The following is a 25,731-nucleotide window of genomic DNA, read 5'->3' as shown; positions in this document are numbered from 1 at the left end:
GGTAGAAAGAGTGAGGAAGTCCTACAAGGAGAGTTCAGGGAGTTAGGTGCTCGGTTGAAGAAGAGGACCTCCAGGGTAGTGATCTCAGGAATTCTTCCTGTACCGCATGCTGGAGAGATTAGTAATAGGAGGATAAGGCAGCGTAACACATGGCTGGGGACATGGTATAGGAGGGAGGGCTTCAAGTTTCTAGATCATTGGGCTCTGTTCTAGGGAATGTGGGACCTGTACCGACAGGACAGATCGCATCTGAACTGGGAGGGGATTAATATCCTTGTGTGTAGATATGTCAGTCTTGTCCCAATGAGTTTAAACTAGATTTGAAGGGGGAGGGGATCCATGTTGGGCCTGTTGTCATTTGTTGTATATATCAATGATCTGGATGATAATGTGGTGAATTGGATCAGCAAGTTTGTTGATGGCACAAAGATAGGAGGCATTGCAGACAGCGAGGAAGATTTTCAAAGCTCGTAGAGGGATCTGGACCACCAGGGAGCATGGGCCAAAAAATGGCAGATGGAGTTTAATCCAGACAAATGATGCTGATGCATTTTGGAAGGGCAAACCAAGGTAAGAGATGTACAGAAAATGACAGGGCTCTGAGGAGTGCAGAGGAGCAGAGAGATTTGAAAATACAGATACATTTTTCCCTCAAGGTGGTGTTGCATGTGGACTGGATTGTAAAGAAAGATTTTGGTATATTAGCTTTTATAAATGAAAATATTGTGTATAGGATTTGGAATGTTATGTTGAAGTTGTTTAAGATATTGGTGAGGCCAAATTTGGAATATTGTGTGCAGTTCTGGGCAATCAACTACAGGAAGGATGTCAATAAGATTGAAAGAGCGCAGAGCTTTACTAGGATGTAGCCAGGTCCTCAGTCCTCAATAGAGAGTTACAGGGAAAGATTAAACAGGTTAGGACTTTATTCCTTGGAGTGAAGAAGAATGAGGGAAGATTTGATAGCGGTTTACAAGATTATGAGAGGTATGGACAGAGTGGATACAAGCAGGCTTTTTCCACTGAGATTTGGGGAGATAAATACGAGAGGTCATAGTTTTAAGCTGAAGGGGGAAAGGTTTAGGGGAACATTAGGAGGAAAGTCTTCACTCAGAGAGCGGTGGGAGTATAGAATGGTGGGAGTGTGGAATGAGCTGCCATCTGATGTGGTGAATGTGGGCTCGATTATGTGTTTTAAGAATAAATTGGATAGGAACGTAGGTGGGAGAGGCCTGGAGGGTTATGGAATGGGTGCAGGCCAGTGGGACTAGGGAGATGAGAGTCAGCACAGACTAGATGGGCTGAATGGCCTGTTTCTTGTGCTGCAGCATTCTATGGTTCTTGTATGTAAAAATGTATCAAACCTTGTCTTAAATAAATTTACTGAGGTTGTCTCCACTGCTTCAATGGGCAGTGAATTCCATAGTTTCACTACCTACCGGGAAAAGCAATTTCTCCTCATATCCGTCCTAAATCTACTACCCTGAACCTTGAGGCTATTTCCCTTAGTTCTCATCTCCTCCACCAATGGACACAATTTACCTAACTCTATCCTATCTATGCCTTTCATAATTTTATATGTTTCTCTCTGTTTTTATATGTTTATATGTTCCTCTCATTCTAAATTCTAGGGAGAACCATCCCAATCTCTCCTCATTGGCTAACCCCCCTCATCTCTCGAATCAACCTGGTGAACCTCCTCTGCACCACCTCCAAAGCCAGTACATCTTTCCTCAAATCAGGAGACCAGAATTGCATGCAGTACTCCAGATGCAATGTGGACGTAATTTTAGTTTGTTTTTGTTTAGATTATTTGGAAATCATATTCAGTACACTTCTGTTCCCATGCTGTTCTATCACCTCTGGGATTTGGCTTTACAAGTCCCATATAACTGAAGCATAATATCCCTCTTTTATATTCAATTCCTTTAAAAAGAAACAATAACTTTGCTTGCCTTTTCTAGGTACAACTTAAAGGCATTGTCATACTCAAATCCTTCTACATCTGAGAACCCTGAAGTCTTTCAACATTCAGATAATGGACAAAATCAAATTTTGAGAAAAAGAAAAGAAGGCAGATATCAGAATAAAAGGTTTTGGAAGACTGGATTAATTAAAAAAAAAATTTGTCATACAGCCTTGTAACATGCTGTTTTGGCCCTACTAGTCCATGTCACCCAATTTACACCCCATTGACCTGTAGGTTAATAGGATGTAAATTGGGTGATATATTTTGGAATGGTGGAGCCCTCAGAGAAAACCCACGCAGACACGGGGAGAACACACAAATTCCTCACAGATAGCGTGGGGATTTGAACCAAGGTCCGGTCCCGATCGCTGGCACTGTAAAGGCGTTGTGCAATTGAGGCTGTGCAATGGGAAGAATGCAAAGTGTTAGCAATACAACGGCAGTACAAGTAAACGCGTCACTGTTTTAAACCTGATGCAACAAGGTTATGGGGAAGTAGTGGTTAGATAACTGAACTTATCAGCAGTGTGAAGCAGCAATGAAAACAATAGAGCGTAATCTTCAGAAAGTGATTACAATAGATTGCTTTTGTCCCAGCTTGGAGGTTTATTTTGCACGATTCCAGGCATGGGGGCAAGAAATTAAAAAGGGTGCTAGAATAGAGTGTCTGCAGAGAATGAAGAACTGCAAAAGGGAATGCTCTGGAATTTTAAATATTAAATATCATAAGTACATTGATGAAGTGAGAGTATTTACAAAAAAAGACACCTTCCATTACAGTCAGATTATGAGACTGAATTAGTTAATCGAGAGAATATCTGGATTTATTTGTTAAACATACAGCACAGTAACAGGCTATGAGTCCTGGCCACCCAATTTTACCTCTAACGAACCTACCCCTCCGGTAAGTTTTCGAATTAGTGATTTTGAGCGTGTTCGATGAAGGATCACTATTGATTCAGTCCTGACCTGACAAATGTTGCAAAGTTGAGTGAATAACTTTAGTGTCCTGAACTGATATGAATTAACCACCCTGGAGTCAAAGAATGGACTTTTTGAAAACTAATGTTCTAAGGAATACATTTTGAAATTGTATAATTGAAATTTCCACCCACAGCGATGCCAAGGTTGACTGCAGAGTTCTTTGAAGCAAGCCTTGGAAGGAAGTTTACAGCACAAAACATCCTCACAGTCCCTTGTGCTTGGGTTGGCTCTTAGACAGAACAAGGGAAAACTAATGGCATCAGCCTATTCTTTCTCCACAGGCTTCTAGCATTTCATCTGCTTCAAACGTTGAACCCATTTCATGTGAAAGATGCAATAACCTCTGCCTTAAGACATTCCCTGCAGGAAAACATTCTGTAGTCCAACTATCTCCTGAGAGAAGATAGTGTGGAAATTTTGAAAATTCTTCACTTATGTTGAGATAAAAATAAAAGAGATTTTTTTTACAGTGATATTTAAGCATTAATGCATGAAGCAAACTCTTACTGCATTCCAAGGAACAGTTGTGTGATATGATACAAACAGGATGGTACCAGGAGCCCTGATCTGATGTAATGTGGATTGTGGAGGATCCTTATGGGATTGAGGGAGGTCATGTCGCCTTTTTGTCTAGAACTTGGTTGAAGAGTAGATTGTGGAGGGTGATGTGGCCTTTCTGTCTGGAATCTGGTTGAAATATAGATTGCAGAGGGTCATACGACCTCTCTAGCTGAAGCCTAGTCAGAAGTCATCTCACCTGCCAATCAAGGGTTATATCTGCCCGTAAGTGAGGCTGATGCATGATTGGACCTGGCAGGTCACATGGACAAGCCCTGCATTGAAAAAGCTGAGAACGTGCAGTCTCTGTTTTTCTCTTTCTTTCTTTGCTGCTGCCTTCAAACCAAGCCCGAAGCCTAGGATACAGGCAGCTCTGGAGGGCTGGCTGCAATGGGCCCATCCTGGATCCCAAGCAGTGGGCCCATCCTGGATCCCAAGCAGTGGGCGATTGTGGAGATCAGGTACATTAGTTTACAGTTTGTTAGTGTGCTGTACCTGCTAGGGATAGAGAGAATCGATGGGGACCATATGTTTAACCCGCTCATTCCTAATCGGAAGTAGAGAATGTTTAGTAGTGATTTATTTGCACCTGATGTGTAGTTTTCTGTGTATGTGCTCATTAGTTGTGACCATTATTGAACTCTAGGTTGTGGATCTCGAGTAGCGCAGCACTAGAGATCAGATTCATATGTGTGGACTCTTTTAGTAATGCGGTAGACTGTGCCTATGGGTGGTGTTTATGAGCACAAGAGAGACAAGCACATTTCCTTATCAAGCATGTGAATTCTCATGATCTGAACGTTCCCTGTATATGAACTTTTAACTAAACCCATCATGGAGCCCTTGGAGAAGGCACATATGCACACGAGGCACGTGCAGATTATCAGTTTTGTCCTTGTTTAAAATTTAAAATGATGAGTTCATGATTAATTGCAATAATTATTATTCATTATTACTAATTTATATTTGTGACTGGGTTACATGATCATAAATGGTGCTTTAGTTTTCACTGAGGCTTCAAATTATACAAAAGACTATATCTGAATGAAAATGGAATAGTGAACAGTTTAAATAGACCAATAAAGCTATAATTTCTTTTGATGTTATATATATTAAGATAATAATAGTATAGCGGTTAGTACAATGCGATTATAGCGCTAGCAACTCGGGTACGAACCTGGCACTGTCAGGAAGGAGCTTGTATCTTCTCCCCACGTCTTTGATGGTTTCCTCCTGGTGCTCCGGTTTCCTCCCACCCCTCAAATTGTTCGAAGGTTATTGGCAAATTGGTGTATTCGGGTGGAACATGGGCTCATAGGCCAGAAGGGCCTGTTATCGTGCTCTAGGCCTAAAAATAATGTACATTTGTGTAATATGCTTTTTAAGTTAAGCATTTCTAATTCATATTCTTGATCACAGCCAGTAGAAGGTAGTTAGAGCCTTTAAAAACAAAACTTTCACATGAAGTAGGACTGATGTATCAGTTCTGCCGATTAAAGAAAACAGTCGAATGTCCCGTCACTGATCTACAGCAAGACTGTCTGAATTAAATGCTTGGCGCTTTGAATATAGTTCGCAGATAAAAAAAAATTAATGCGTCACCAATTGACGTTGGCATTTGGTATTTTCCAGGGTGTTCAAATGTAACAGTGGAAATTGAGAATCAACAGATTCAAATAAAGCAGAAATAGCCTTCCTGTCACAACAATCTAATCTTACAGAAATCTACACCAGTAAAAAATATGCTTTGGCTTATGAATACAGGATATATATTTGTCTTGGATTGATTATTTTTTTCCTCTACAGAAGTTGACATCCAGCTGATATTAGTGTGTGTGGCTATGTAATGAGAACGTTGAGACTTGAAATGCTTTGGTAGACAGCTTTACGGTCATCAAGTATGGTTGAAGCATTCAGAGTTGTTTCTTATTATGGAACTGAATGGAAAAGTAAGAACAAAATAATATTGAGCAACTTTTCATTGTGAGAGTTGAGTTCCCTGCAGCAGGTCAGAGGCCCCTTAATATTTAACATCAGGATTGTTAGTTTTGAAGGTTCCCTGTCCAACTGGCCAGGAATTCCTCTTCTTCCCATTCACTTGTCGTCCCGGTTCAGTTCGCACCATTCCACGTGCCAGAACCTTGTGGTTCTAGTCCTGCTCTGGAGACATCTGTTCCAAAATCACGTTGGTCTTCCAGTGCAGCGCAGAGGTGTAGACTCAAGTTTGGAACAGATCTCTCCAGGGTGTGTCTTGAACCTACAAGCTTCTGATGAAAGGCTGCACCAATAGACGCGATGAATTTTCGATCGCAATCCTGTGTACACAAATTGGTTAATGTGTTTTCACATTACAACAAATACAGTACTTCACTGTAAAGTTTTGGTGCTGTTCTGAAGGATATCAAAGCAAAAAGGGGCAGCACATGAAAGGCTACAGAGGCAAAAAAAAAACAAACAATCTGATGGAGGATCACAGGCATCAACAGTGGGAGGCAAAGGATAGCTGACATTTTGGGGGCCAGCCATTCATAAAAATGCGGTGATTTAAAATTGCTTGTGGTTCTTGATTTCCTTTTCAGTTGTGGTAACTTTAGGCAGTGTCGTGTGTGATGAACAGCAACCTGGTCCTCTTTGCCCTATTTCTAAAAGTTTAAAGATTATCTGCAATGGTATCAAATTGATTTTCCTCCCAGATTCTTAATGCTCCAGTATGAGGAACAATAAAGTTCTGTGGCCTTCCAAAGTGGTGTCAGAACTCGGATATCAGATTTATTGTCAGACATCACGTTCTTTTTCCTGTGGGCGAGGCAGAATCACCATTTACTGATATAGTGAAAAAATAACTGACTCAAATTGCACATGTAAACAAATAAAGAAATGTAAACAAACTGACTATAATAAAGAGAGAGAGAGAAAAATAAATCCATAAAAGGCAAGAGTAAGAGTCCATAAGTGAGAGATTGTGGTTGAGGAGTCTGATGGTAGAGGGTAGCAGCTGTTCCTGAACCTGGTGGTGTGAGTCTTGAGGAACTGATACCTTTTTTCTGCTGGTAGCAGTGAGATCAGAGCATGTGCTGGGTGATGTGGATCTTTGATGCTGCTGCTCTCCGACAGCAGCACTCCCTACTGATGTTCTTGATGGAGGGAGAGGCTTTTACCTGTGATGTCCTGGGCTGGGTCCGCTATCTTTTGCAAGGCTTTTGCTCAGGGGCATTGGTGTCCCCATACCAGACTGAGATGCAGCCGGTCGACACACATCTGTAGAAATTTGCCAGGGTTTCTGGTGTCCTACCAAACTTCTGAGAAAGTAGAGGCGCTGACGTGCTTTCTTCACGATGCCATTTGTGTGTTGGGTCCAGGGAAGATCCTCTGAGATCGTGACTCCCAAAAACTTTGCTCGTGCTCTCCACCTCTGATTCCCAAATGATCACTAAATCGCAGACCACTGGTTTTCCCTTTCTGGAGTCAACAATCCGCAACTCACTATTGGTTCTATTGAGTATGATGTTGTGCAGCTGAACAGCTTGAAATCACTTTGGACATAGATCACACATGATATACAGTATTCCTGCCTGTAACTGCAAAAAGCGAAGCATACAGATAAAACAAATAAAACCTGCCAGTTCATTTTTTTGTGTGTGTTCAATAAAACACCGCAAGGGCAGAAATGCAAGACTTAGGTGCAAAAATGGACTCTCACTAAAATGTAATCTTTGTATTAGCTTAACACTGAGAGGTGGTCACCATTTTTAACTTTACTCCTTCATTGGCACAGTGGACTAATCACTTTCTTTTTGAATTAGGGAGCCTGAACTGGCATCATAAGAAAAAAAAATTCTTCAGGATTCGGAGTGAAATTAATTGGCACCAGAGGCAAGGAGACCTGAATTATTTTATTGAATTGTAATTTATTCTGCTTATGACAAGGGGAAAAAAATATACCCTAAACTGTCATCTTTATCTGGAGGCTATGTGGCAATTTGGAATAGGAAGGGGAATTGCCAAGCTAATGGAGTAGGTCTATAATTGATGAACAACAAAGTATGTGCCTTGGAAATGAAACATTTCCTGGCTAAATATTTTCTCAAATGCAACTGTTTTTTCCCCTCCATTTATAAATGCTATCCTGGAAAAAAAAAGGATACAATCAGTAGTGACTCAATGCTAACCAACAGATTTTTCGATTTAGATTCAATGTAGACTGGTGTCATTAATTTCCACAGAATCTGGGGGAAATGAAAAACTCTTGAGTAGTCGGAACTGACCATGATTTACACAAATCCCATTTTCTCCCCCCCCCCACCCCCCATGATCCTTTCAATACCCAATCTATGGGGAAATTTAGGGTGGCCAACTAACCAAGCAACCTGGGATGTGGGAGAAAACCGAAGATCCTAAAGAAACCCGATAGTCACAGGAAGAATGTGCAAATTCCACAGAAACAGTGCCTGAGGTCAGGATTGAACCCAGGTCACTGGAGCTCTGAGGTACTTCAGCTCTAATGGCTGTGCCAGTGTGCAGTCAAAAGTTGTGTCAACTAATTGGGAGAAGTCAACACCGCGTGTGCTCGAATATTCAGACAAGATCAATATACTACCTTCAAACATGCAACAAATGCAAGGATCCATTCAACACGGAGCCTGAGAAACAGGAATGGTATGAAAAACACTGCTCATTTTTCTTTTAAACAATTTAAGTAAAGATATAGAAACATAGAAGATAGGAGCAGGAGTAGGTAATTTGGCCCTTCGAGCCTGCTCCACCATTCAATGAGATCATGGCTGATCTTAAAATTTAATACCCCATCCCCACCTTCTCTCCGTAACCCCTAATTCCCATATACTGAAGAAATATATCTAATTCCTTCTTAAATATATTCAATGAACCTGCCTCTACTGCTCTCTGTGGCAATAAATTCCACAGATTCACCATCCTCTGGGTAAAGAAATTCCTCTTCATCTCGGTCCTAAATGGTTTGCCTATTATCCTCGAACCATGGTCCCGGGTTCTGGACTCCCCCACCATTGGAAACATCCCTTCGGCATCCATTCTGTCCAGTCCTGCCAGAATTTTATATGTCTCTATGAGATCCCCTCTCAATCTTCCAAACTCCAGCGAGTACAATCCCAAACTGCGCGATCATTCCTGCCATTCCAGGTATCAGCCTGGTGAATCGCCTTTGCACTCCCTCAATTGCAAGAACATCCTTCCTTAGATAAGGTGACCAAAACTGCATACAATACTCCAGGTGTGGTCTCACCAAGGCTCTGTACAGCTGCAGTCAGGTAGCCTTATTCCTATACTCAAACCCTCTTGATATGAAGGCCAACATACCATTTGCCTTTTTAACCACCTGCTGTACCTGCATGCTCACCTTCAGTGACTGGTGCACAAGAGCCCCTAGGTCTCTCTGCACTTCCCCATCTCCCAATCTATTGCCATTCAAATAGTAATCTGTCCTCCGGTTTGTATTATTACACATTGTGGTGAATTTGCCATGTATCTGCTCAGTCTCCCAATTTATCCAAATCAGACTGGAGCTTCCTGACCCCCTCTTCAGTGCACACCACCCCCTCCTAGCTTAGTATCATCTGCAAATTTGGAGATATTACATCAATCCCCTCATCTAGATCATTAATGTAAATTGTGAACAGCTGGGGTCCCAGTACAGATCCCTGTGGCACCCCACTGGTCACCGCCTGCCACTCAGAAAATGAGCCGTTTATCCCAACTCTCTGTCTTCTATCTGCCAGCCATTTCTCAATCCACATCAATACCTTGCCCCCAATCCCATGAGCCTTGATTTTGCATGCCAGTCGTTTATGTGGGACCTTATCGAAGGCCTTTTGGAAATCCAGGTACACCTCATCTACTGGCTCTCCCCCATCTATTTTACCTGTCACCATCTCAAAGAATTCCAATAGATTTGTCAAGCACGATTTACCTTTTGTAAATCCATGTTGACTCCGTCCGATCCCTTCTCTGCTAGTCATATGCTCTGCTATTACATCCTTAATAATGGATTCCATCATTTTGCCTACTACTAATGTAAGGCTCACTGGCCTATAATTCCCTGCTTTTTCTCTACCCCCTTTTTAAATAGTGGGGTAACATTAGCTACCCTCCAATCCATGGGTACTGATCCTGAGTCTATCGAGTTCTGGAAAATAATTCTTAAAGCATCTGCTATCTGAATGTCCACTTCCTTAAGTACCCTAGGATGTAGATTATCAGGCCCTTGGGATTTATCGGCCTTCAATCCCTTCAGTTTCCCCAAGACCATGTCCTTAGAGATTCTGATTTCTTTCACCTCCTCCCTTGCATTAGTCTCTATGTTTCCCAACATCCTTGGGAGGTTATTTGTATCCTCTCTTGTGAAAACAGAACTAAAGTAAGAATTTAATTGGTCTGCCATTTCCTTATTCTCCATTATATATTCCCCTGATTCTGACTGCAAGGGACCTACTCTGGATTTCACCAATCTTTTCCTCTTGACATATCTATAAAAGCTTTTGCAGTTGGTTTTTATGTTTGCCGCAAGCTTACTTTCATAATTTATTTTTGCCTTCTTGATTAACCCCTTTGTCCTCCTTTGCTACATCTTGAACTGTTCCCATTCTTTGGATTTGTTACTTTTTTTGGCCAATTGACATGCTCTCTCTTTGGACCTAATGCTGTCTCTAATTTCCCTTGTTATCCACGGTTGAGTCACTTTTTTTGTTTTTTTTTATGCCAAACCGGTATAAACGATTTCTGGAATTCTTCCATTAGATCTTTGAATGCTTTCCATTGTCTATGCACCGTCAAACCCCCATAAACACCACCCAATCAATCTTACTCAACTCCCGTCTCATACCATCATAATTCCCTTTATTTAAATTCAGGATCTTAGTCTTGGTTTTAATTTCATCACTCTCCATGTCGAGTGAGAATTCGATCATATTGTGATCGCTCCTACCAAAAAGGCCTCGTACAACAAGATTGCTGATTAGCCCCTTTTCACTGGGTTTTCATACCCAGTCTAAAATGGCCTGCTCCCGAGTTGGTTCCTCGACACATTGGTCTAGATAACCGTCCCATAAATATTCAAGGAATTCCTCCTCCTCAGTATTTTTACTAATTTGGCTAGTCCAATCTATATGTAAATTAAAGTCTCCCATGGTGACAGCTGTTCCCTTATTGCACGCTTCTCTAATTTCTCTTTTTATGCCTTCACTCACCTCTACATTACTATTTGGAGGCCTATATACCACCCCCACTAACGTTTTCTGTCCCTTGTTATTCCTCAGTTCTACCCATATAGATTCCGCATCTTCCGAGTTAATATCCTTCCTGTCAATCATGTCGGTCCCTTCTCTCACCATCAATGCTACCCCACCCCCTTTTTTTCTTGCTGATCCCTCCTAAATATCGTATACCCCGGGATGTTAAATTCCCAGGCTTGCCCACCTTTCAGGCATGTTTCTGTAATCCAAATCAAATTGTATTTGTTTGTCTCAATTTCCACAGCCAATTCATCTACCTTGTTACGAATGCTTCTTGCATTAAGATATAAAGCTTTCAGATTTGCTTTTTTCACCCTCCTTGCTCTTTCTGATTTTTTACTTTCGCTGCCTAACCTAACTTTTCCTATTTTATCTTTCCTGTCCTTTGCCCTATCATACAGGTTCCCATCCCCCTGCCAAATTAGTTTAAACCGCATCCGACGGCTGTACCAAACCTAGCTGCCAATATATTGTGTCTCCTTCACTACATTAATTTTTTTTGTTTCCTCTTTGTTCAGATATCAGACACTCTTTATTGTCATGTGGCAAAATAGAATGTATCATTACACAAAATTGCCTTTAGTTTGCCATAAGGCAGACAGAGATTCGTTGCTAGTGTTCCACCTTATAGTCAGAGATAGACAAGCCAAAGAGAGTCTCCTCAGAGTCACTGAGTGTCTGTGGATTTGCCTCCAGTTCTCCCACAATCTTTGGCAGCTGCTTAAGACTCCAGTTGCATTCAAACCATCGTCAGCCCGAGCCCAGATCCAAACTTCTGACGAGCCTTCAGCTCACAGGGCTCTTCTTATCCTTAGCTCCCTTTCAAATCCTGGTTCTGATGCCTGGTTATTATCATTCAAGTCTCCTGTAGTCTGGTGTGAGCTCTTTGACCTCAAGGCTCCAGCAGCCCGCAACCTGTGTGGGTTTCTCGTCCACAAGTCGGTAACAGCTTGTAACTTCTGTGTTCCCTGAAGTAATACACAAAAGTCTGCAGACACTGTGATTGAAGTAAAAACACAATGCTGGAGAAACTCTGTATCCTTTATATACCAAAGATAAAGGTACATGAACAACATTTCAAGCTTTATCCCTCATCACCCTACCTTGATGAAGGGCTCAAGCGCAAAACGTTGATTATGTATCATTATCTTTGCTATATACCCTTCTGAGTTTCTCCAGCATTTTGTTTTTGCCTGTGTGTGTCCTGCTGCAGAGTCCCTCGCTGGTCCATCACCGTTCTTAGGGGCCTCCTCTCCTTCTCTCAGTTCGGGGCGGGGGTGAGCCTGAACCAGACCATTGTTCCCTTGGAGTCTGCTACCCTTCATAGCCGCTGCTGAACACAGGTGCTGGCATCTTAGGCCCAGACACCTCCAGCTCCTTTAACCGACCATTTAAAGCCTATATGGACCTGTGCAGGAGTGCTACGTCTCTGCTCCCCACTCTCTTTGGGTCTGCAGCAGCGCTGCCACTTTTTTGCCCTCTTTTCCGCAGGGTGAAGAACCAGGGTGGCAAAAGACCCACAAAAGTGGTTAGAATAAAACACACAAAAAAAAACACCTGTTAAACTATGGTAAAAATAGTTTAAATATTTCAGAGGAGAACATGTGCTTCTCGTTAAAGTATTTCGAAGATTTTAAGTGCTTGAGTTTAAAAAAAAGTAATATTAAAGGGCATAGAATGTTTAATTTCTTAATAAGTGCAAAAGGTAACTGAAGTTCTAAAGCAGCAGTTACCTTGTATCTCTCTTCTGGACCAATGTGACCAAAAATGAGCAGTTGCATAACTTAACATTGTCTTACTCCATGTTCTAACTGATTAGCAGTGCTGGATATAGAACACAGCTGTATCAACACATTGTACGCTGTCTCCGAAATTCATTTGTTGACTTTAATGGGATGATGTAATCCCATAAAGGTGCTTGATCAGGGATGAAGTTCCCGTAAACATTACTTGCCATAATGCAAATTCAATTGCATAATATTTGCTTTTTCAGTTAATGTTTGAAAATGACATAATTTATGGAATTTGCATTTAAAAATGACAAACATTTTATAGCAGCAAGTCTTGCCAAAAACTGCAGAAGGGGGCAAATTGTAATCCTAGGGGAAGAAATTGTCAGTGGGAAAGGTGGGTCGCCAGGATATTTGTCAATGCACTGTTAGAGGGCCAGTTGTGCACTATGTTGGTTGGCATAGGAGCCTCAATATTAATAGCGAATCTTGGCCTACTCAGTACAAGTAAAACGACAATGGTCGTGGGGAATGGGAGTGTTTCCTCACTGAAGTGAGCCAGTCCCATTACAAATTGAGGACTTGAGTACTACTGCATGCATTTTAGTTTGCAAAATTAGATATTGTTGGAATGCCTGGGAGCTATAATCAAGGCAGGTACAAGGGAAATTGTTTGGAGAGTGAAGATTCATGTGTGATGACAGAAAGGGAATAGTTACATAAACCAAAAGTGGCAGCTTTAAAGGCCGAATGGGTGGTAGTGGAATGTGAGATATTCTTGGCACAATATACCGCTGGGTGTGGGCCAACTACAAACAGGACTATGGTCTTGCTGATATGATACCCATTTAGACAGAGGGCCCATCACACCTGTCGTGTAGGCAGTATCCCATTCAACCTAAGGCAGAGTTACAAAACTACCTTTAAAAGAGTTGGGGGAGATCTTAAATAGGTTTTTTCCATCTGTATTTACTCAGGAAACAGGCATAGAGTCAAGGAAAGTTAGGAAAACAAGCAGTGAGGCCATGCAATCTATATAGATTAGAGGAGCTGGATCTTGCAGTCTTAAAGAAAATAAAGATGGATAAATCCCCAGGGCCTGACATGTATTTCCTCAGACCTTGAGGGAGGCTAGTGTAGACATTTCTCTCCTCACTGACTATCAACACAGGTACACCTCATGGATGCGTACTTAGCCCACTGCTCTACTCACTATACACCCACAAATGTGTGGCCAGGATCAATGTTATCTAAAATTTTGCCAATAACATCACAGTTGTTGGCAGATTTAGAAAAGGCAATGAGGAAGATAGATCAGGTCGTTGAGTGATGTTGCACCAACAACCTTGCACTCAATGTTAGCATAACCAGAGATGATTGTGAACTTTAGGAAGAAGTCAAGTGAACATGACCCAGTGGTCATTGAGGGCTCAGTAGTGGAGAGGGTCAAGAACTTCAAATTCCTGGGTGTCAACATCTCCGAGGATCTGTCTTCAAGCCTTCATAATGATGCAATCATGAAGAAGATTCACCAGCAGTTATACTTGGTGAGGTGTTTGAGGAGATTCGGTGTGTCACTGAAGACTCTTGAAAACTTCTGCAGGTGAACTGTGGAGAACATTCTGGCTGGTTGCATCACTGTTGGTATGGAGATGCCAACACTCAAGGACAAGAATGAACTCCAGAGGGTTTTTGTTAACTCAGCCTGCAACATCACGGGCACCAGACTTCACTCTATAGATGAGATCTCCAAGAGGCGGTATCTTAAAAAAGCAGCCTCTATTCTCCAAGACCCCACCACTCAGGCCATGCCCTCGTCACTCTGCTACCATCTGAAAAAAGGTACAGGAGCCTAAAGACGAGCACTCAGCGGCACGAGGACAGCTTCTTCCCCACCGTCATCAGATTCCTGAATGATCAAAGAAACCAAAGCCACTGCTTTACTTTGACGTTTCGTGCATTATTTTTATTTATTTTTCTAAGGTGGTCCATATGAAAGTTTGTGAGGCTGCTGCAAAACAATGGATTTTGTGACTTGTTCAAGACAATAAATTCTGATTCTAAACCTTGCTGCACTCTTGGGCCTTATAGCCCTGCACATACTTCACAGATTACTTGGAGGCAGGGAAGTTACGGGCAGCAGGCAAGTGATATTGGGAGGCAGTAATGTTACCTGCTGACAAGCATGTACAGATAATAAAGGATCCCAGCCACTTTGATGGGATAAGATGGATCCTTACATGAGTGCATGGAGCTAATGCAAGGATCTAAGGAATCTCTTATCGGAGAAACACCGTGAAAAGGTGTGATAGTACAGATTCTATCACCAATAGAATATGTACAGATGGTAGTGTAAAATGACTGTAATTGGCTGAGAGTGTAGCCACACCTACTGGCAGGTCTTAAAGAATTGCTCCTAGCCAGACCAGGTCATTTTGGACTGGTCAACCTACTTGTGATATGCTCCAGTCTTTTGGTTAATAAAAGCCTTGGTTTGGATCAACAAGTCTTTGGTTCTTTCGACGAGCATTACAAAAGGGAATGATGTGTTGGCCTTGTACTCCAGAATGGTCCTCGCAATAGTAATTACATCATAATACTTTGCTCTGTATTGTCTCGGTAAATCTGCACTTTTGTACTGTGTTGAAATTGCTCTATTATGTATGAGCTGTTGAGCTGGACTGCTCATAAAACAAATTTTATCATTGCACCTTGGTACGTGTCACAATAAACATGAACTTGCCTTGAACGTATACCAAGGGAAATGCTTCATATTTCTAACTTCGCTGTAACTGACCCAAGCCTGATGAGATCTGTCTTGTTCTAATTTTTTAGCAATCAAAAAAATAATTAAGTGACTGGCCTTGGGGGATTGCGTCCAGATTTGCCTTGCACTTCTCAGGTTTTGATTTTCTTTTGCGGGACTGATCTCAACTGTGCTCCCCTAGGTCTGGCTATTGATCATCCCTAGATCTAACGCAACCAAATTTTGCAGCCATGTTTTCAGTTGCCGTGTCCCAGACCAAGGAAACCCCTCAGTGGGCCTCACTGCCTCACTACCTCTCCTGTAGCATGTAGCTTAAAACCTACTTCCTTGACCAAGCATTTATTCATCAGCCCAAACATGAGGTTCTTTGTCAGTTGCTTTTGATAAAAGTTCCCGGAAAGTATATTGGGCTTCCTGTTAACATCTCAAATGAACACATTGGATTTGTTAAATAATTTTTATTTTTAAGATAAACAGGATGGCTTAGCAGTATTGTGAGAGGACTGTTTTGAGCTTCCAGTTTATGTTAGAATGGCGTGTGCAAGGAAATTAGTCTCAGTGATGTGAAACTATGATTGCTTAAGATGTGAATTTCCTCTCTGTTATCAGCATACATACAGGAATCCATTAACAATTGTACTGTGAAAGTAAATTAGTAAATTAGGGATATTCTTCAAAGGGCCTCTAGAACAGTTGAATAAACAGCTGTTTACATGAACAGATTGGTTTCAAAAGAATAGATATACCAGGTCTTGTCTGTGATGTAAATACACACAGAAATGCTGGGGGAACTCGGCCTGTCTTGCAGTGTCCATAGGACCAACGTTTCGAGCCTCAGCCCTTCTTCAAGGTATAAATAAAAAAGCAGTTAGGCCTCTGAATTAAAGACTGGGAGGGGGAGGAGTCCAGACCAACAGACAAAAAGTGTTAATTGGATATAAGAGGAAAGGAAGAAGTTGATTTGGGCTCTGAAAGGAGAGAGGGAAAAGGGGAGAGAGAATTAGAGGAAAGGAGAAAGCAGGAGGAAGATGGTGAGGGAGGGCAGTTTTAATGGAAATGGAGGAGTCAATGTCAATACCATCTGGTTGGAAGGTACCCAGGTGGAAGATGGTGTTGTTCCTCCAAATTGTAAGAAACAGGTCAGCAAGGGAATGGGATGGGGAATTGAGAAGGGTAGCTATTGGGAGATCCACGCAACTGCGGCAGAGCTGAGATGCTCACCAAAGCGAACTCCTAATCTGCATCCAGTCTCTACGATGTAGAGGAGACCACAAAGGGAGCACTGGATGCAGTAGACGACCCCTGCAGACTCACAATTTCCCAGTGGCATCCTGCTTTAATTTCCCACCTCATTCCCATGCCAACATGTCAAATCATGGCCAGGTTGAGAATACATGCAAATTGGAAAAAAAAACCCCATCATATTCTATCTGGGCACCCTCCAACCAGATGGCATTAAAGACAACTTCCTCAGTTTCCATTCGCCCCCCCCCTCCTCCCTCCCCCTTCCTCTATCCTCCTTTCTCCCCCTCCCTCCTCCAGCTCTGCTTTCATAGAACCATTCCCCTCCCCGATCAACCTTGCACCATGTCACCAAAACTAAGGAACTGATTGTTGACTTCAGGAAAGCTAGAGGTATACAATCCAGTGATCATTGGGAGATCAGAGGTGGAGAGGGTGAGCAAATTTTAGTTCTTGGGAGTTACTATCTCGGAGGATCTTTCCTGGACCCAACACACCAATGGCATCATGAAAAAAACCACATCAGCACCTCAACTTCCTCAGGAGTTTGTGGAGGTTTGATATGACATCATAAATTTCTACAGAGGTGTGGTTGAAAGTGACCAGCTGCATCACTGTCTGGTGTGGGAGCACTAATAGCCCTGAGCATAAAGTCCTCCAAAAGGTAGTGGACACAGCCCAGGGCATCACACACAAAGCCCTCCCCACTATTGAGCACATCTATAGGGAACACAGCCATCAGAGGGCAGCAGCAATCATCAAAGACTCGCCCCACCAGGTTCAGGAACAGTTGCTCCCCCTCCACCATCAGACTCCTCAACCACAAACTCAATCAGGGACTCATTTAAGGACTCTTACTTGTGCGATTTATTGATTTTCTTTTTGTTCTTCCGTATTGCACAATCAGTTTACATTTGTTATCTGTTTGCAGTTCTTTATTTGTTTACATATTTTTGCTGCTTACAGTTTTACTTTTTGCACTACCAATTAGTGGTAATTCTGCCTCACCCCCAGTATAAAGGAATCTCAGGGTTGCATGTGATCTCATGTGTGTTCTCAAATCTGACCTTTCCTTTCCTGTGCTCCTATCCAGGTCCAATGATCACCTTCTGACTTGTGCTCCTCCTCCACCATCCTTTTTCTTCGGGCATCTGCTATGCTCTTTACTCACACCTTGAAGAAGGGCTGAAGCCTGAATTTTTGGTTATTTTTCTTTACCTCCCACAGACACTGCAAGGCCTGTTGAGTTTCTCCGCCATTTTTGTATTTTTTTAAAACCGCAATCACCGTGACTGCAGACTTCCATGTTTCACAAAGTAATATCTGTTCTGCAAATTCCACCATCACAAATGTATCAAAATGATTCAGACTCTTCCTTTGAGCCTCGAGTTGTCAGATGAAACAGTGACCATCCAGCACTGGATGCACAGAATTTGCCTCCAACTTAATATTGGGAAGCTCACTGCCGTTGTTTCCTGTTTCCCATCAGAGACAGACTCCATCCTTCACTCCTATATATCCTCTGCTCATTATCATTCATGATGCCAAAAGTGGTTCACTTCATCCTGCACCATGTGAGCTCAGGTATACTTGGCTCCAAGTCTTTGCAGTTTCAAATAGTCGTCCTCAGTATCGTGGGTTTTTTCTTGCCTTAGCTTTGCGATCATGAGAGTGGCTCCCAATCTTGAGAATGAGTCATTCAGCCTGAAACAGATTCTTCAGCACAACTATATCCCATTTACCTACATTTGGCCCATCCTTTCCTGTCGCTAAATCTGCCCAAGTGGTTTTTGAATGTTGTGATTGTATCTGCTTCTATCCCTTCCTCTGACAGCCATAGATTGCACTCAGAGTAAATAGTTGCCCCTCAGGTCTCCATGAACCCTCAACCTCCTTATGGCAGCCATTCTCAATGGGGGCCATGGATGGAGATCAGATGTGTTATGTTTTTAATGTTGTTGGGCAATTTGACTGCTTCACAGGGCAGGGGTCCCATAAGCTTTGAGCAGCATTCTAAAGGGGCTACAGTCCAAGAAAATGTTGAAAATATCTACTCTGGGGAATGAAGTTGAGAAGTGTTACCAGCGCCGCCACACTGGCATTGAGCTTCCAGTGAGTCGATTAATAATAATAAACTCAGGGAATAGCTTCTTTTTTTTTAACTTTATTTAAAAGATAGAAAAAACATGACATACAGTAGAGTAATAATAAAAAAACGATTTTACAAAGATATATATTAAAAAAACAAAAACAAAACAAATAGCAAAAAAATAATAAAAAGAATTTTAAAAACCCACAAAAAATACACTCACCCCCACTCTCCCACCCCTTCAGCCAGCTCCCTTAAGGGGAACAAAAAAAATATAGATTATACATATATATATATATAAAAATATAAATATATATATATATATATATTTAAAAAAAAATAAAAAATATATATATATATATATATATATGTGTGTGTGTGTATGTAAAAAGAAAATATTATAAATGTTAATAACATTTCAAAGTATACCTAAAATGCATATATTTCAAATACGGAGACCACCTACTAACAAAAGAAGAATAATTATCATGTAAATTATTAGTATTTTTTTCCATGACAAAACATACTTTCAATTCATTGTGCCAGCCTAATATATTAATCTCAGTATCATCTTTCCAAGTACTAGCAACACATTTACACACTACTGATAACACCAAATGTACAAAAGCAATTTGAATATTTCCCAACAAAAAAATTGTTGGATCTAATAGTAATATAAAATTGTATAATTTTTCCAAAATTACTTTAATTCCTTGCCAAAATGATTGATTGATCAATTGATTAAAAGAAAGAAATTTCCCCTCTTCAAAACAATCTTGTATTGTCTTTATACCTTTAGAGTCCCAAATCTTTAAATGATTGTTAAACATTGAAAAAGGAATAAGCTGATTATTATACAATGGAGTTAGAATTGATAATTTATCTTTTGACCCTAATACCCTATTTTTTAAATCCAAATCTTCACAAATGTTTCAATATCGTCATATCATATTGCTGTAATAAAATCAAATTACAAAGAAATATAAATTAATGTATCTCAACCCTAGAAATACATGCCATCTCCACTTTAGCCCAGCTAGGAGGCTGATCTAAATCCATCAATCTACTAACAAACTTCAACTGGGCCGCTTCATAATAATTTTGAAAATGTTGTAACTGTAGTCCGTCCAATGCATGTAAGTCTATGCAACACCACTGAAGCTAATTTACCTTTCCATAAAAACTCTCGCACTGCTTTATTCAAATCCCAAAAAAAAACCCTTTGGAAGTAAACAAGGTATTGACTGAAATAAATATTGAATTTGAGGAAACATATTCATTTTAATACAATTAACCCGACCAATCAAAGTTAATGGAAGATCTTTCCACTTGATCAAATCTGCTTTCATTCATCTTAATATAGGCACATAATTTAATTGATATAATAATTGATAATTAGTATCCATAAACACACCTAAATATTTATTTTTACTTGTCCACCTTAATTTTGTAATAGTTTTAAATTCAGAATAATCTCCCACTCCAACTGGTAAAATTTCACTTTTATCCCAATTAACTTTATATCCCGGTAATTCTCCAAATTTCAACAAACGCTCTTGCAATTGTTTCAACGATCGTTCCGGTTCCGACAAGTATACCAACACATCGTCCACAAATAAGTTAATTTTATATTCTTCATTCTTAACCCTCATCCCTCTAATTTCTTCATTTTGTCTAATAGCCTAATCTAATGGTTCAATAGCCAATGCAAATAAGGCTGGTGACAATGGGCAGCCCTGTCGAATTGAATGAGTCAATTTAAATGGTAAAGAAATCTGTCCATTTGTCACCACCCTAGCAATCGGGTTGGTATGTAAAGCCTTAACCCAACCAATAAAAAAGGGCCAAATTAAAATTTCTCTAACGCTTTAAATAAAAAATCTCACTTTACCCTATCAAAAGCTTTTTCTGCATCTAATGCAACCACCATAAGGGTGGTTAGGTTGCTTTCGGCATGCGTTGACCAAAGTAATTAATTGAAATATATTATCTGAGGCATTTCTATTCTTAATAAAACCTGTTTGATTAATATGTACCAATTTGGGTAAATATTTAGCAAGTCTATTAGCTAATAATTTTGCTATAATTTTATAATTACACTTAATAAAGAAATGGATCTATATGAAGACACTTTTAATGGAGCTCTATCTTTTTTTGGAATAACAGTTATTAAAGCACTTGAACATGATTCTGGTAACTTCTGATCTTCAGTAAATTGATTCAACACCTCTCCAAATACAATAGAGAAATCATCATAAAAGAGTTTATAAAGAGTTTCCACAGGGAAACCATCATCCCCTGGGGACTTTCCATTAGGCATTTCCTGAATAGCTTCCTTAATTTCAAAATCCATAAATGGAGATTCCAATTCCTGCACATCATTCCCATCTAACACCAGTAATTTTAATTTAGATAAGTAAGAGTCAATAGAACCATTATCCTGTTTCCCCTCAGAAGTATATAATTTTAGATAAAATGAATAAAACTGGTCATTAATTTCCTGAGGTTTATAAGTAACTTTTGAATTCTCTTAGCAGCATTAATAGTTCGAGATGCCTGTTAAGCTTTCAATTGCCAAGCAAGTACCCTATGAGCTCTTTCCCCCAACTCATAATAACATTGTTTAGATCGATTAATTAAGTGCTCAAACTGATAAGTTTGTAAAGTATTATAACGTAATTTCAACCTCACTAATGTGGCTTTTTTGAAATATTCTGTTACACCTTTCTGAAAATCTTTCTCTAACTCATCAATTTGATTTTCTAACTAAATTTTCTGCCATATATTGTTTCTTAACTTTCGTAGAATAACTAATAATCTTCCCCCTCAAATGAGTTTTTAAAGCATCCCATATTACAAAATGACTATCCACAGAATTAACATTCTCAGTCAAAAATAAAGAGATATGCTCTTTAAAAAAAAACTGTTTTTTCAATAACATTGCGTTAAACCTCGATCTAAATGATGGACGTACTACCTCCAAACTTTCACAAGAAAAAATAATGAATGATCTGATATAACTCTACTTTTATATTCAGCACATAATACTCTACTTTGTAAATGTGCTGACACCAAAAATAAATCAATTCTAGAAAACGAATCATGTCGTGAAGAGTAAAAAGAAAAATCTTTCTCTGTAGGATTAACTTTTCTCCAAATATCCACCAAATTTAAATCTTTCATTAATGCATTAATTTGTGTTGCCAGCTTTGATTTCCTTATACTTTTTGGATTTCTGTTCAATAACGGGTCCAGAACACAATTAAAATCACCACCAACTAAGACTCATTAGCTTGAGTTAACAGTAAAAAAGCTTCTGAAATAAACTGCTCATCGTCTATATTAGGGGCATAAAGATTCAACAAAGTCCAAAATTCAGCAAAAATTTACAGTTCACTCTTAATATTTTGCCAGCATACCCCTCTGAAGTTTCCAATTCAAAGGGTAAAGTTTTATGAATCAAAATCGCTACTCCTCTTGCCTTAGAATTAAAAGAAGAAGAAAAAACATGACCAACCCAATCTCTTTTCAAGTTCAAATGTTCTTTTTCAGTCAGATGTGTTTCTTGTAAAAAAGCAATCTCAATTTTCATTTTTTTTAAATATAAGCCAATATTCTCCTTCTCTTAATTGGATTATTTAATCCCTGAACATTAAAAGTACAAAATTCATCTTTTTAACTACTAATACACCCTATAAAATAATGCTCCCCTCTATAATTCTTTAAAAAAAAGGGAAAGAACCCCTCCCCCTCAAAAAATAACAATTAAAAAAAACACAGAAACACAAAAAAAACACCCAAAGGTAGTAATACCCTAAAAATCTGGGTGTGGTAAACCCACTAGCGGCAGATGACTATCAAAGTTTTCAGTGTCATCCACCCCCCACCCCCCAGCCAGATACATATTTATTATTTAATTAAACACAATCAAATATTGTCCATATATTCAACCCAATGATTCCAAGCCCAATGACTGTTCCGGATCTTCAACATCAAGAAGACTTTGTGTCAACTCTTCTTTCTTTCCATACTTTCCATATCCATGTCCATTTCCATTTCCATTTACCCTCCTCTTAGGAGACAATGGAGGAGAATGCCCATTTCTTCACAGTTCCGGCAAAAAATTAGCAAAAACCAAAGCATCATGATCATTCTCAAAGAATTGAGATTGAAAATTTCCATAAAAACACCTTCAAAATTGCAGGATAATGAAAAGCAAACTTGTAGCCCTTTCGCCACAAAACATCTTTAGCTGTATTAAATTCTCATCATCTTCTAATAACCTCTTGGCTCGAATCAGCATAAAAAACATTCTGTTATTTTGAACCATTAATGGAGACTGACTCTGCCATGCTTTCTTTCTTTCTTTTTCAATCTTTTTATTATTATTATAATTTATAAACACATACAGTTCAAAGAGATATTAAAAAATACATAGTAAGTAATGAATTAATACAGAGATATTAAACAATAATATTACAGAATAAAAATATATCATAAAAAATTTTTTTTGATCAGTTTAGGGTGTGAACTATCTCTAAAAAAAGATATAATTAATAACAATATATGAAAAAAGAGAAAAAAAAAACCCCAAAAAAGAAGAAAAAACAAATCTGAATTAAAAAAATACTTAAAAAAAAACTTTAAAAAAAAAAACCTACAGATATAGCTAAACCACGCCGATCACTCCGATCTCATCTTACAGCCCAATTATCATACATAATCATAAAAAGAAAACAGAGCCAGATCAACTCACCACAAATGAAAATATTGAATAAATGGTCGCCAGGTTAACTCAAACTTAGAAGGGGATTCATAGACAGAGTTTCTAATTTTCTCTAAATTTAAACATAGTATGGTTTGGGTAAACCATTGGAAAACAGTGCTTTCTGTACCACCATACGTAGAATCATTTCTCTGTCTTGGTATTTTAAACAATGAACCAAGACTGCCCTCGGTGTTTGTCCTGGAAGTGGTTTTCTTCTCAGAGCTCTATGAGCCCAATTCAATTCCAAGCCTTCAGAAAAAGCTCTTTACTCAGCACCTCTGGGATCCAATGCTTAAAATTTTTTATAGGATCTGAACCTTCAATGCCTTCTGGAAGACCAACTATTTTCACATTATTCCTTCGGCTTTGATTTTCCAATGAATAAATCTTCTTCAATAAGTCTTTTCTTTGAATCCCCCAATCTACAAAAGAACCTTCCATTTTTTCTCTATTACGTTCCATCTGATTTTGACACTCAGAAAAGTCTGTTTCAATTTTCTTAAAATTATCTTGCAGAGTATTGACTGATTTTATACATCTATTAATATCACTCTTAACTAGAGTAATTTCCTGTTTCATAGTTGACATTTCATCACACAAGGTATTCATTTTTATTTTCATCTCCATAAATCCTTGATTCATCTGAGTTGGTATTTGTTTTGACATATTGTCCATTTGACAAGCAATCCCTTCCAAAACAGTGAACACTGAATACATTCCAGATTCCACCTCCACTTTTTTAGGTCTACCTCCTTTAACTACAGGCTCTTCGTCCTGGACAAATTCCAATAAGGTAAGTTCCTCAGTCATCATAAATCCTTTAGCTGAATGGCTGCGGGTCTGGACACACGACGCCGACACCCCGACCTCTTCAGGACATCGGCATTTGGGTTCCCCCACAGCCCATACTTTGTCCAGCAATTCTCGGACCCGGGATGCCCCACGCAAGCCAGGCAAAGCCGCCGGATGCACAGGAGCATCGTCCAATGCTACATTGCACATCCCCAGGCTGCCCAGCAAGGTCACGGGTTCCCTTGTCGGCCATGCCACCTGCGTGCACAGCTTCATGTGAACGCGGGTCGGCAACAGCCGAACTCACCAAAGTGTCGGCACCATCTTGCAAAGGCAGGATCGGTGCCGAGGTCAAACTCGAATGGGCTGGAGTCCTCTGAGGCTTGGAGGCTCCCAACGACGATTCCATGGGTTCAGCGATGCAGGTAGGCCTCAGTTCTTCTGCACTTTTGTATGGTAATTTTTTTTGAAGTTGAGGTTTAGATTTTTTCACATTAGTTGCCATAATAAATCACTGTTATTTAAACAACTGTAAATATTGTTTTTAACCACTTTTATGCTTTTTCAAAACCGGGTATTTAGTAATCTATCTAGGGAAAGGTGGAATACACGTCTTTCTTCTATGCCATCTTGCCATGCCCCTGGGAATAGCTTCTCAATTGGGTATTTTCCAGCTTAAGCCCTTACCTACCTCCCTTTTCTTTTAGATGGTAGCTGGCTGACACAAGAAGTGGACAAAATAAACTGGCTTGTCCTTTAGGCTTTCAGTGATCCATCTCACATCGAGCTCATTGACCAACTCTCGGAAGCAATACAGCACTGTGCACTGGTTATTCCATTACAGTCAAACTAGAAATAGACCCATTTTCTATTGCAGAATAAAAAAATATACATAACTGGCACCTCAGGGTTTTGTTTTGATGACCCAGATGATCAAACGAGTGTGATTTGATGAACTGCTCAATAATATTGTTTGTCAATTGTACTTTCGATTGCCCAATAAACCTATCACCTCAACTATCATGGGATATAATTTTGAAAGTCAGATGGCTTATCTTGTGAAACTAATTTGTACTGGTTTACTGTCAATCAGTCCAAGGATTTTTATCTGTGGTTCTGCTAGGTGGACAAGTACAGTCAACTGTGGCTCAACCAGCTCCTTGAGTTTCGACAGAAAGCAGTGATTTATCAACCAGGTGGCCCATTCTGCTAGTGGAACAAGACTGACCAATAGCTGTGAGTGAGAGTGATACTGTACCTTAATTGTTGGGTCTTCTCTGTGGAGATGCTTCATGATTTCTTCAGCATTGAATTGTCATTGTTTAGCTCCTCTGGAGTTTTAAAAACTCTGGGAAAAGCTTATGGTGATTGAAAGCTCTGTCCAACAGATAGCATTGTCAGGTTCCCTCATGATATGCCATGCTCTTTGGCAGCAGCCAGCATTATGGCAGATCTCAAATTACATTTCTTGTAGTTGTTGACATTGAGGCAATCAACCTCGTCCACCAGCATATAAAGTTTAAAGGCATGAACACACACAAGCATCTCTAAACACAAATATCTATGT

The 25,731-nt window shown here is 39.8% G+C and overlaps 1 long non-coding RNA gene across 2 annotated transcripts in view; it reads right to left on the bottom strand.

Annotated features, from left to right (window-relative positions):
- LOC138748849 (uncharacterized) overlaps positions 1-25,488 on the bottom strand; it is a 36,166-nt gene extending 10,678 nt beyond the window's left edge. The window contains exons 1-2 of one of the 2 annotated variants that reach the window (XR_011348278.1): positions 25,423-25,488; positions 4,689-4,859 (exon numbers count right to left, since the gene is read on the bottom strand). This is a non-coding gene — a long non-coding RNA (uncharacterized lncRNA). Of the gene's footprint in view, positions 1-4,688; positions 5,039-25,422 lie in introns of those variants that run through there. The other variant, XR_011348277.1, reaches the window with a different exon arrangement.
- Between the last annotated feature and the right edge of the window lie 243 nt (positions 25,489-25,731).

This window comes from Narcine bancroftii, chromosome 13 (assembly GCF_036971445.1).
Source record: "Narcine bancroftii isolate sNarBan1 chromosome 13, sNarBan1.hap1, whole genome shotgun sequence".
NCBI classification, from domain to species: Eukaryota; Metazoa; Chordata; class Chondrichthyes; order Torpediniformes; family Narcinidae; genus Narcine; species Narcine bancroftii.
The sequence above is the reverse complement of the archived record's forward strand: the minus strand, read 5'-3'. Positions and strand labels throughout refer to the sequence as shown.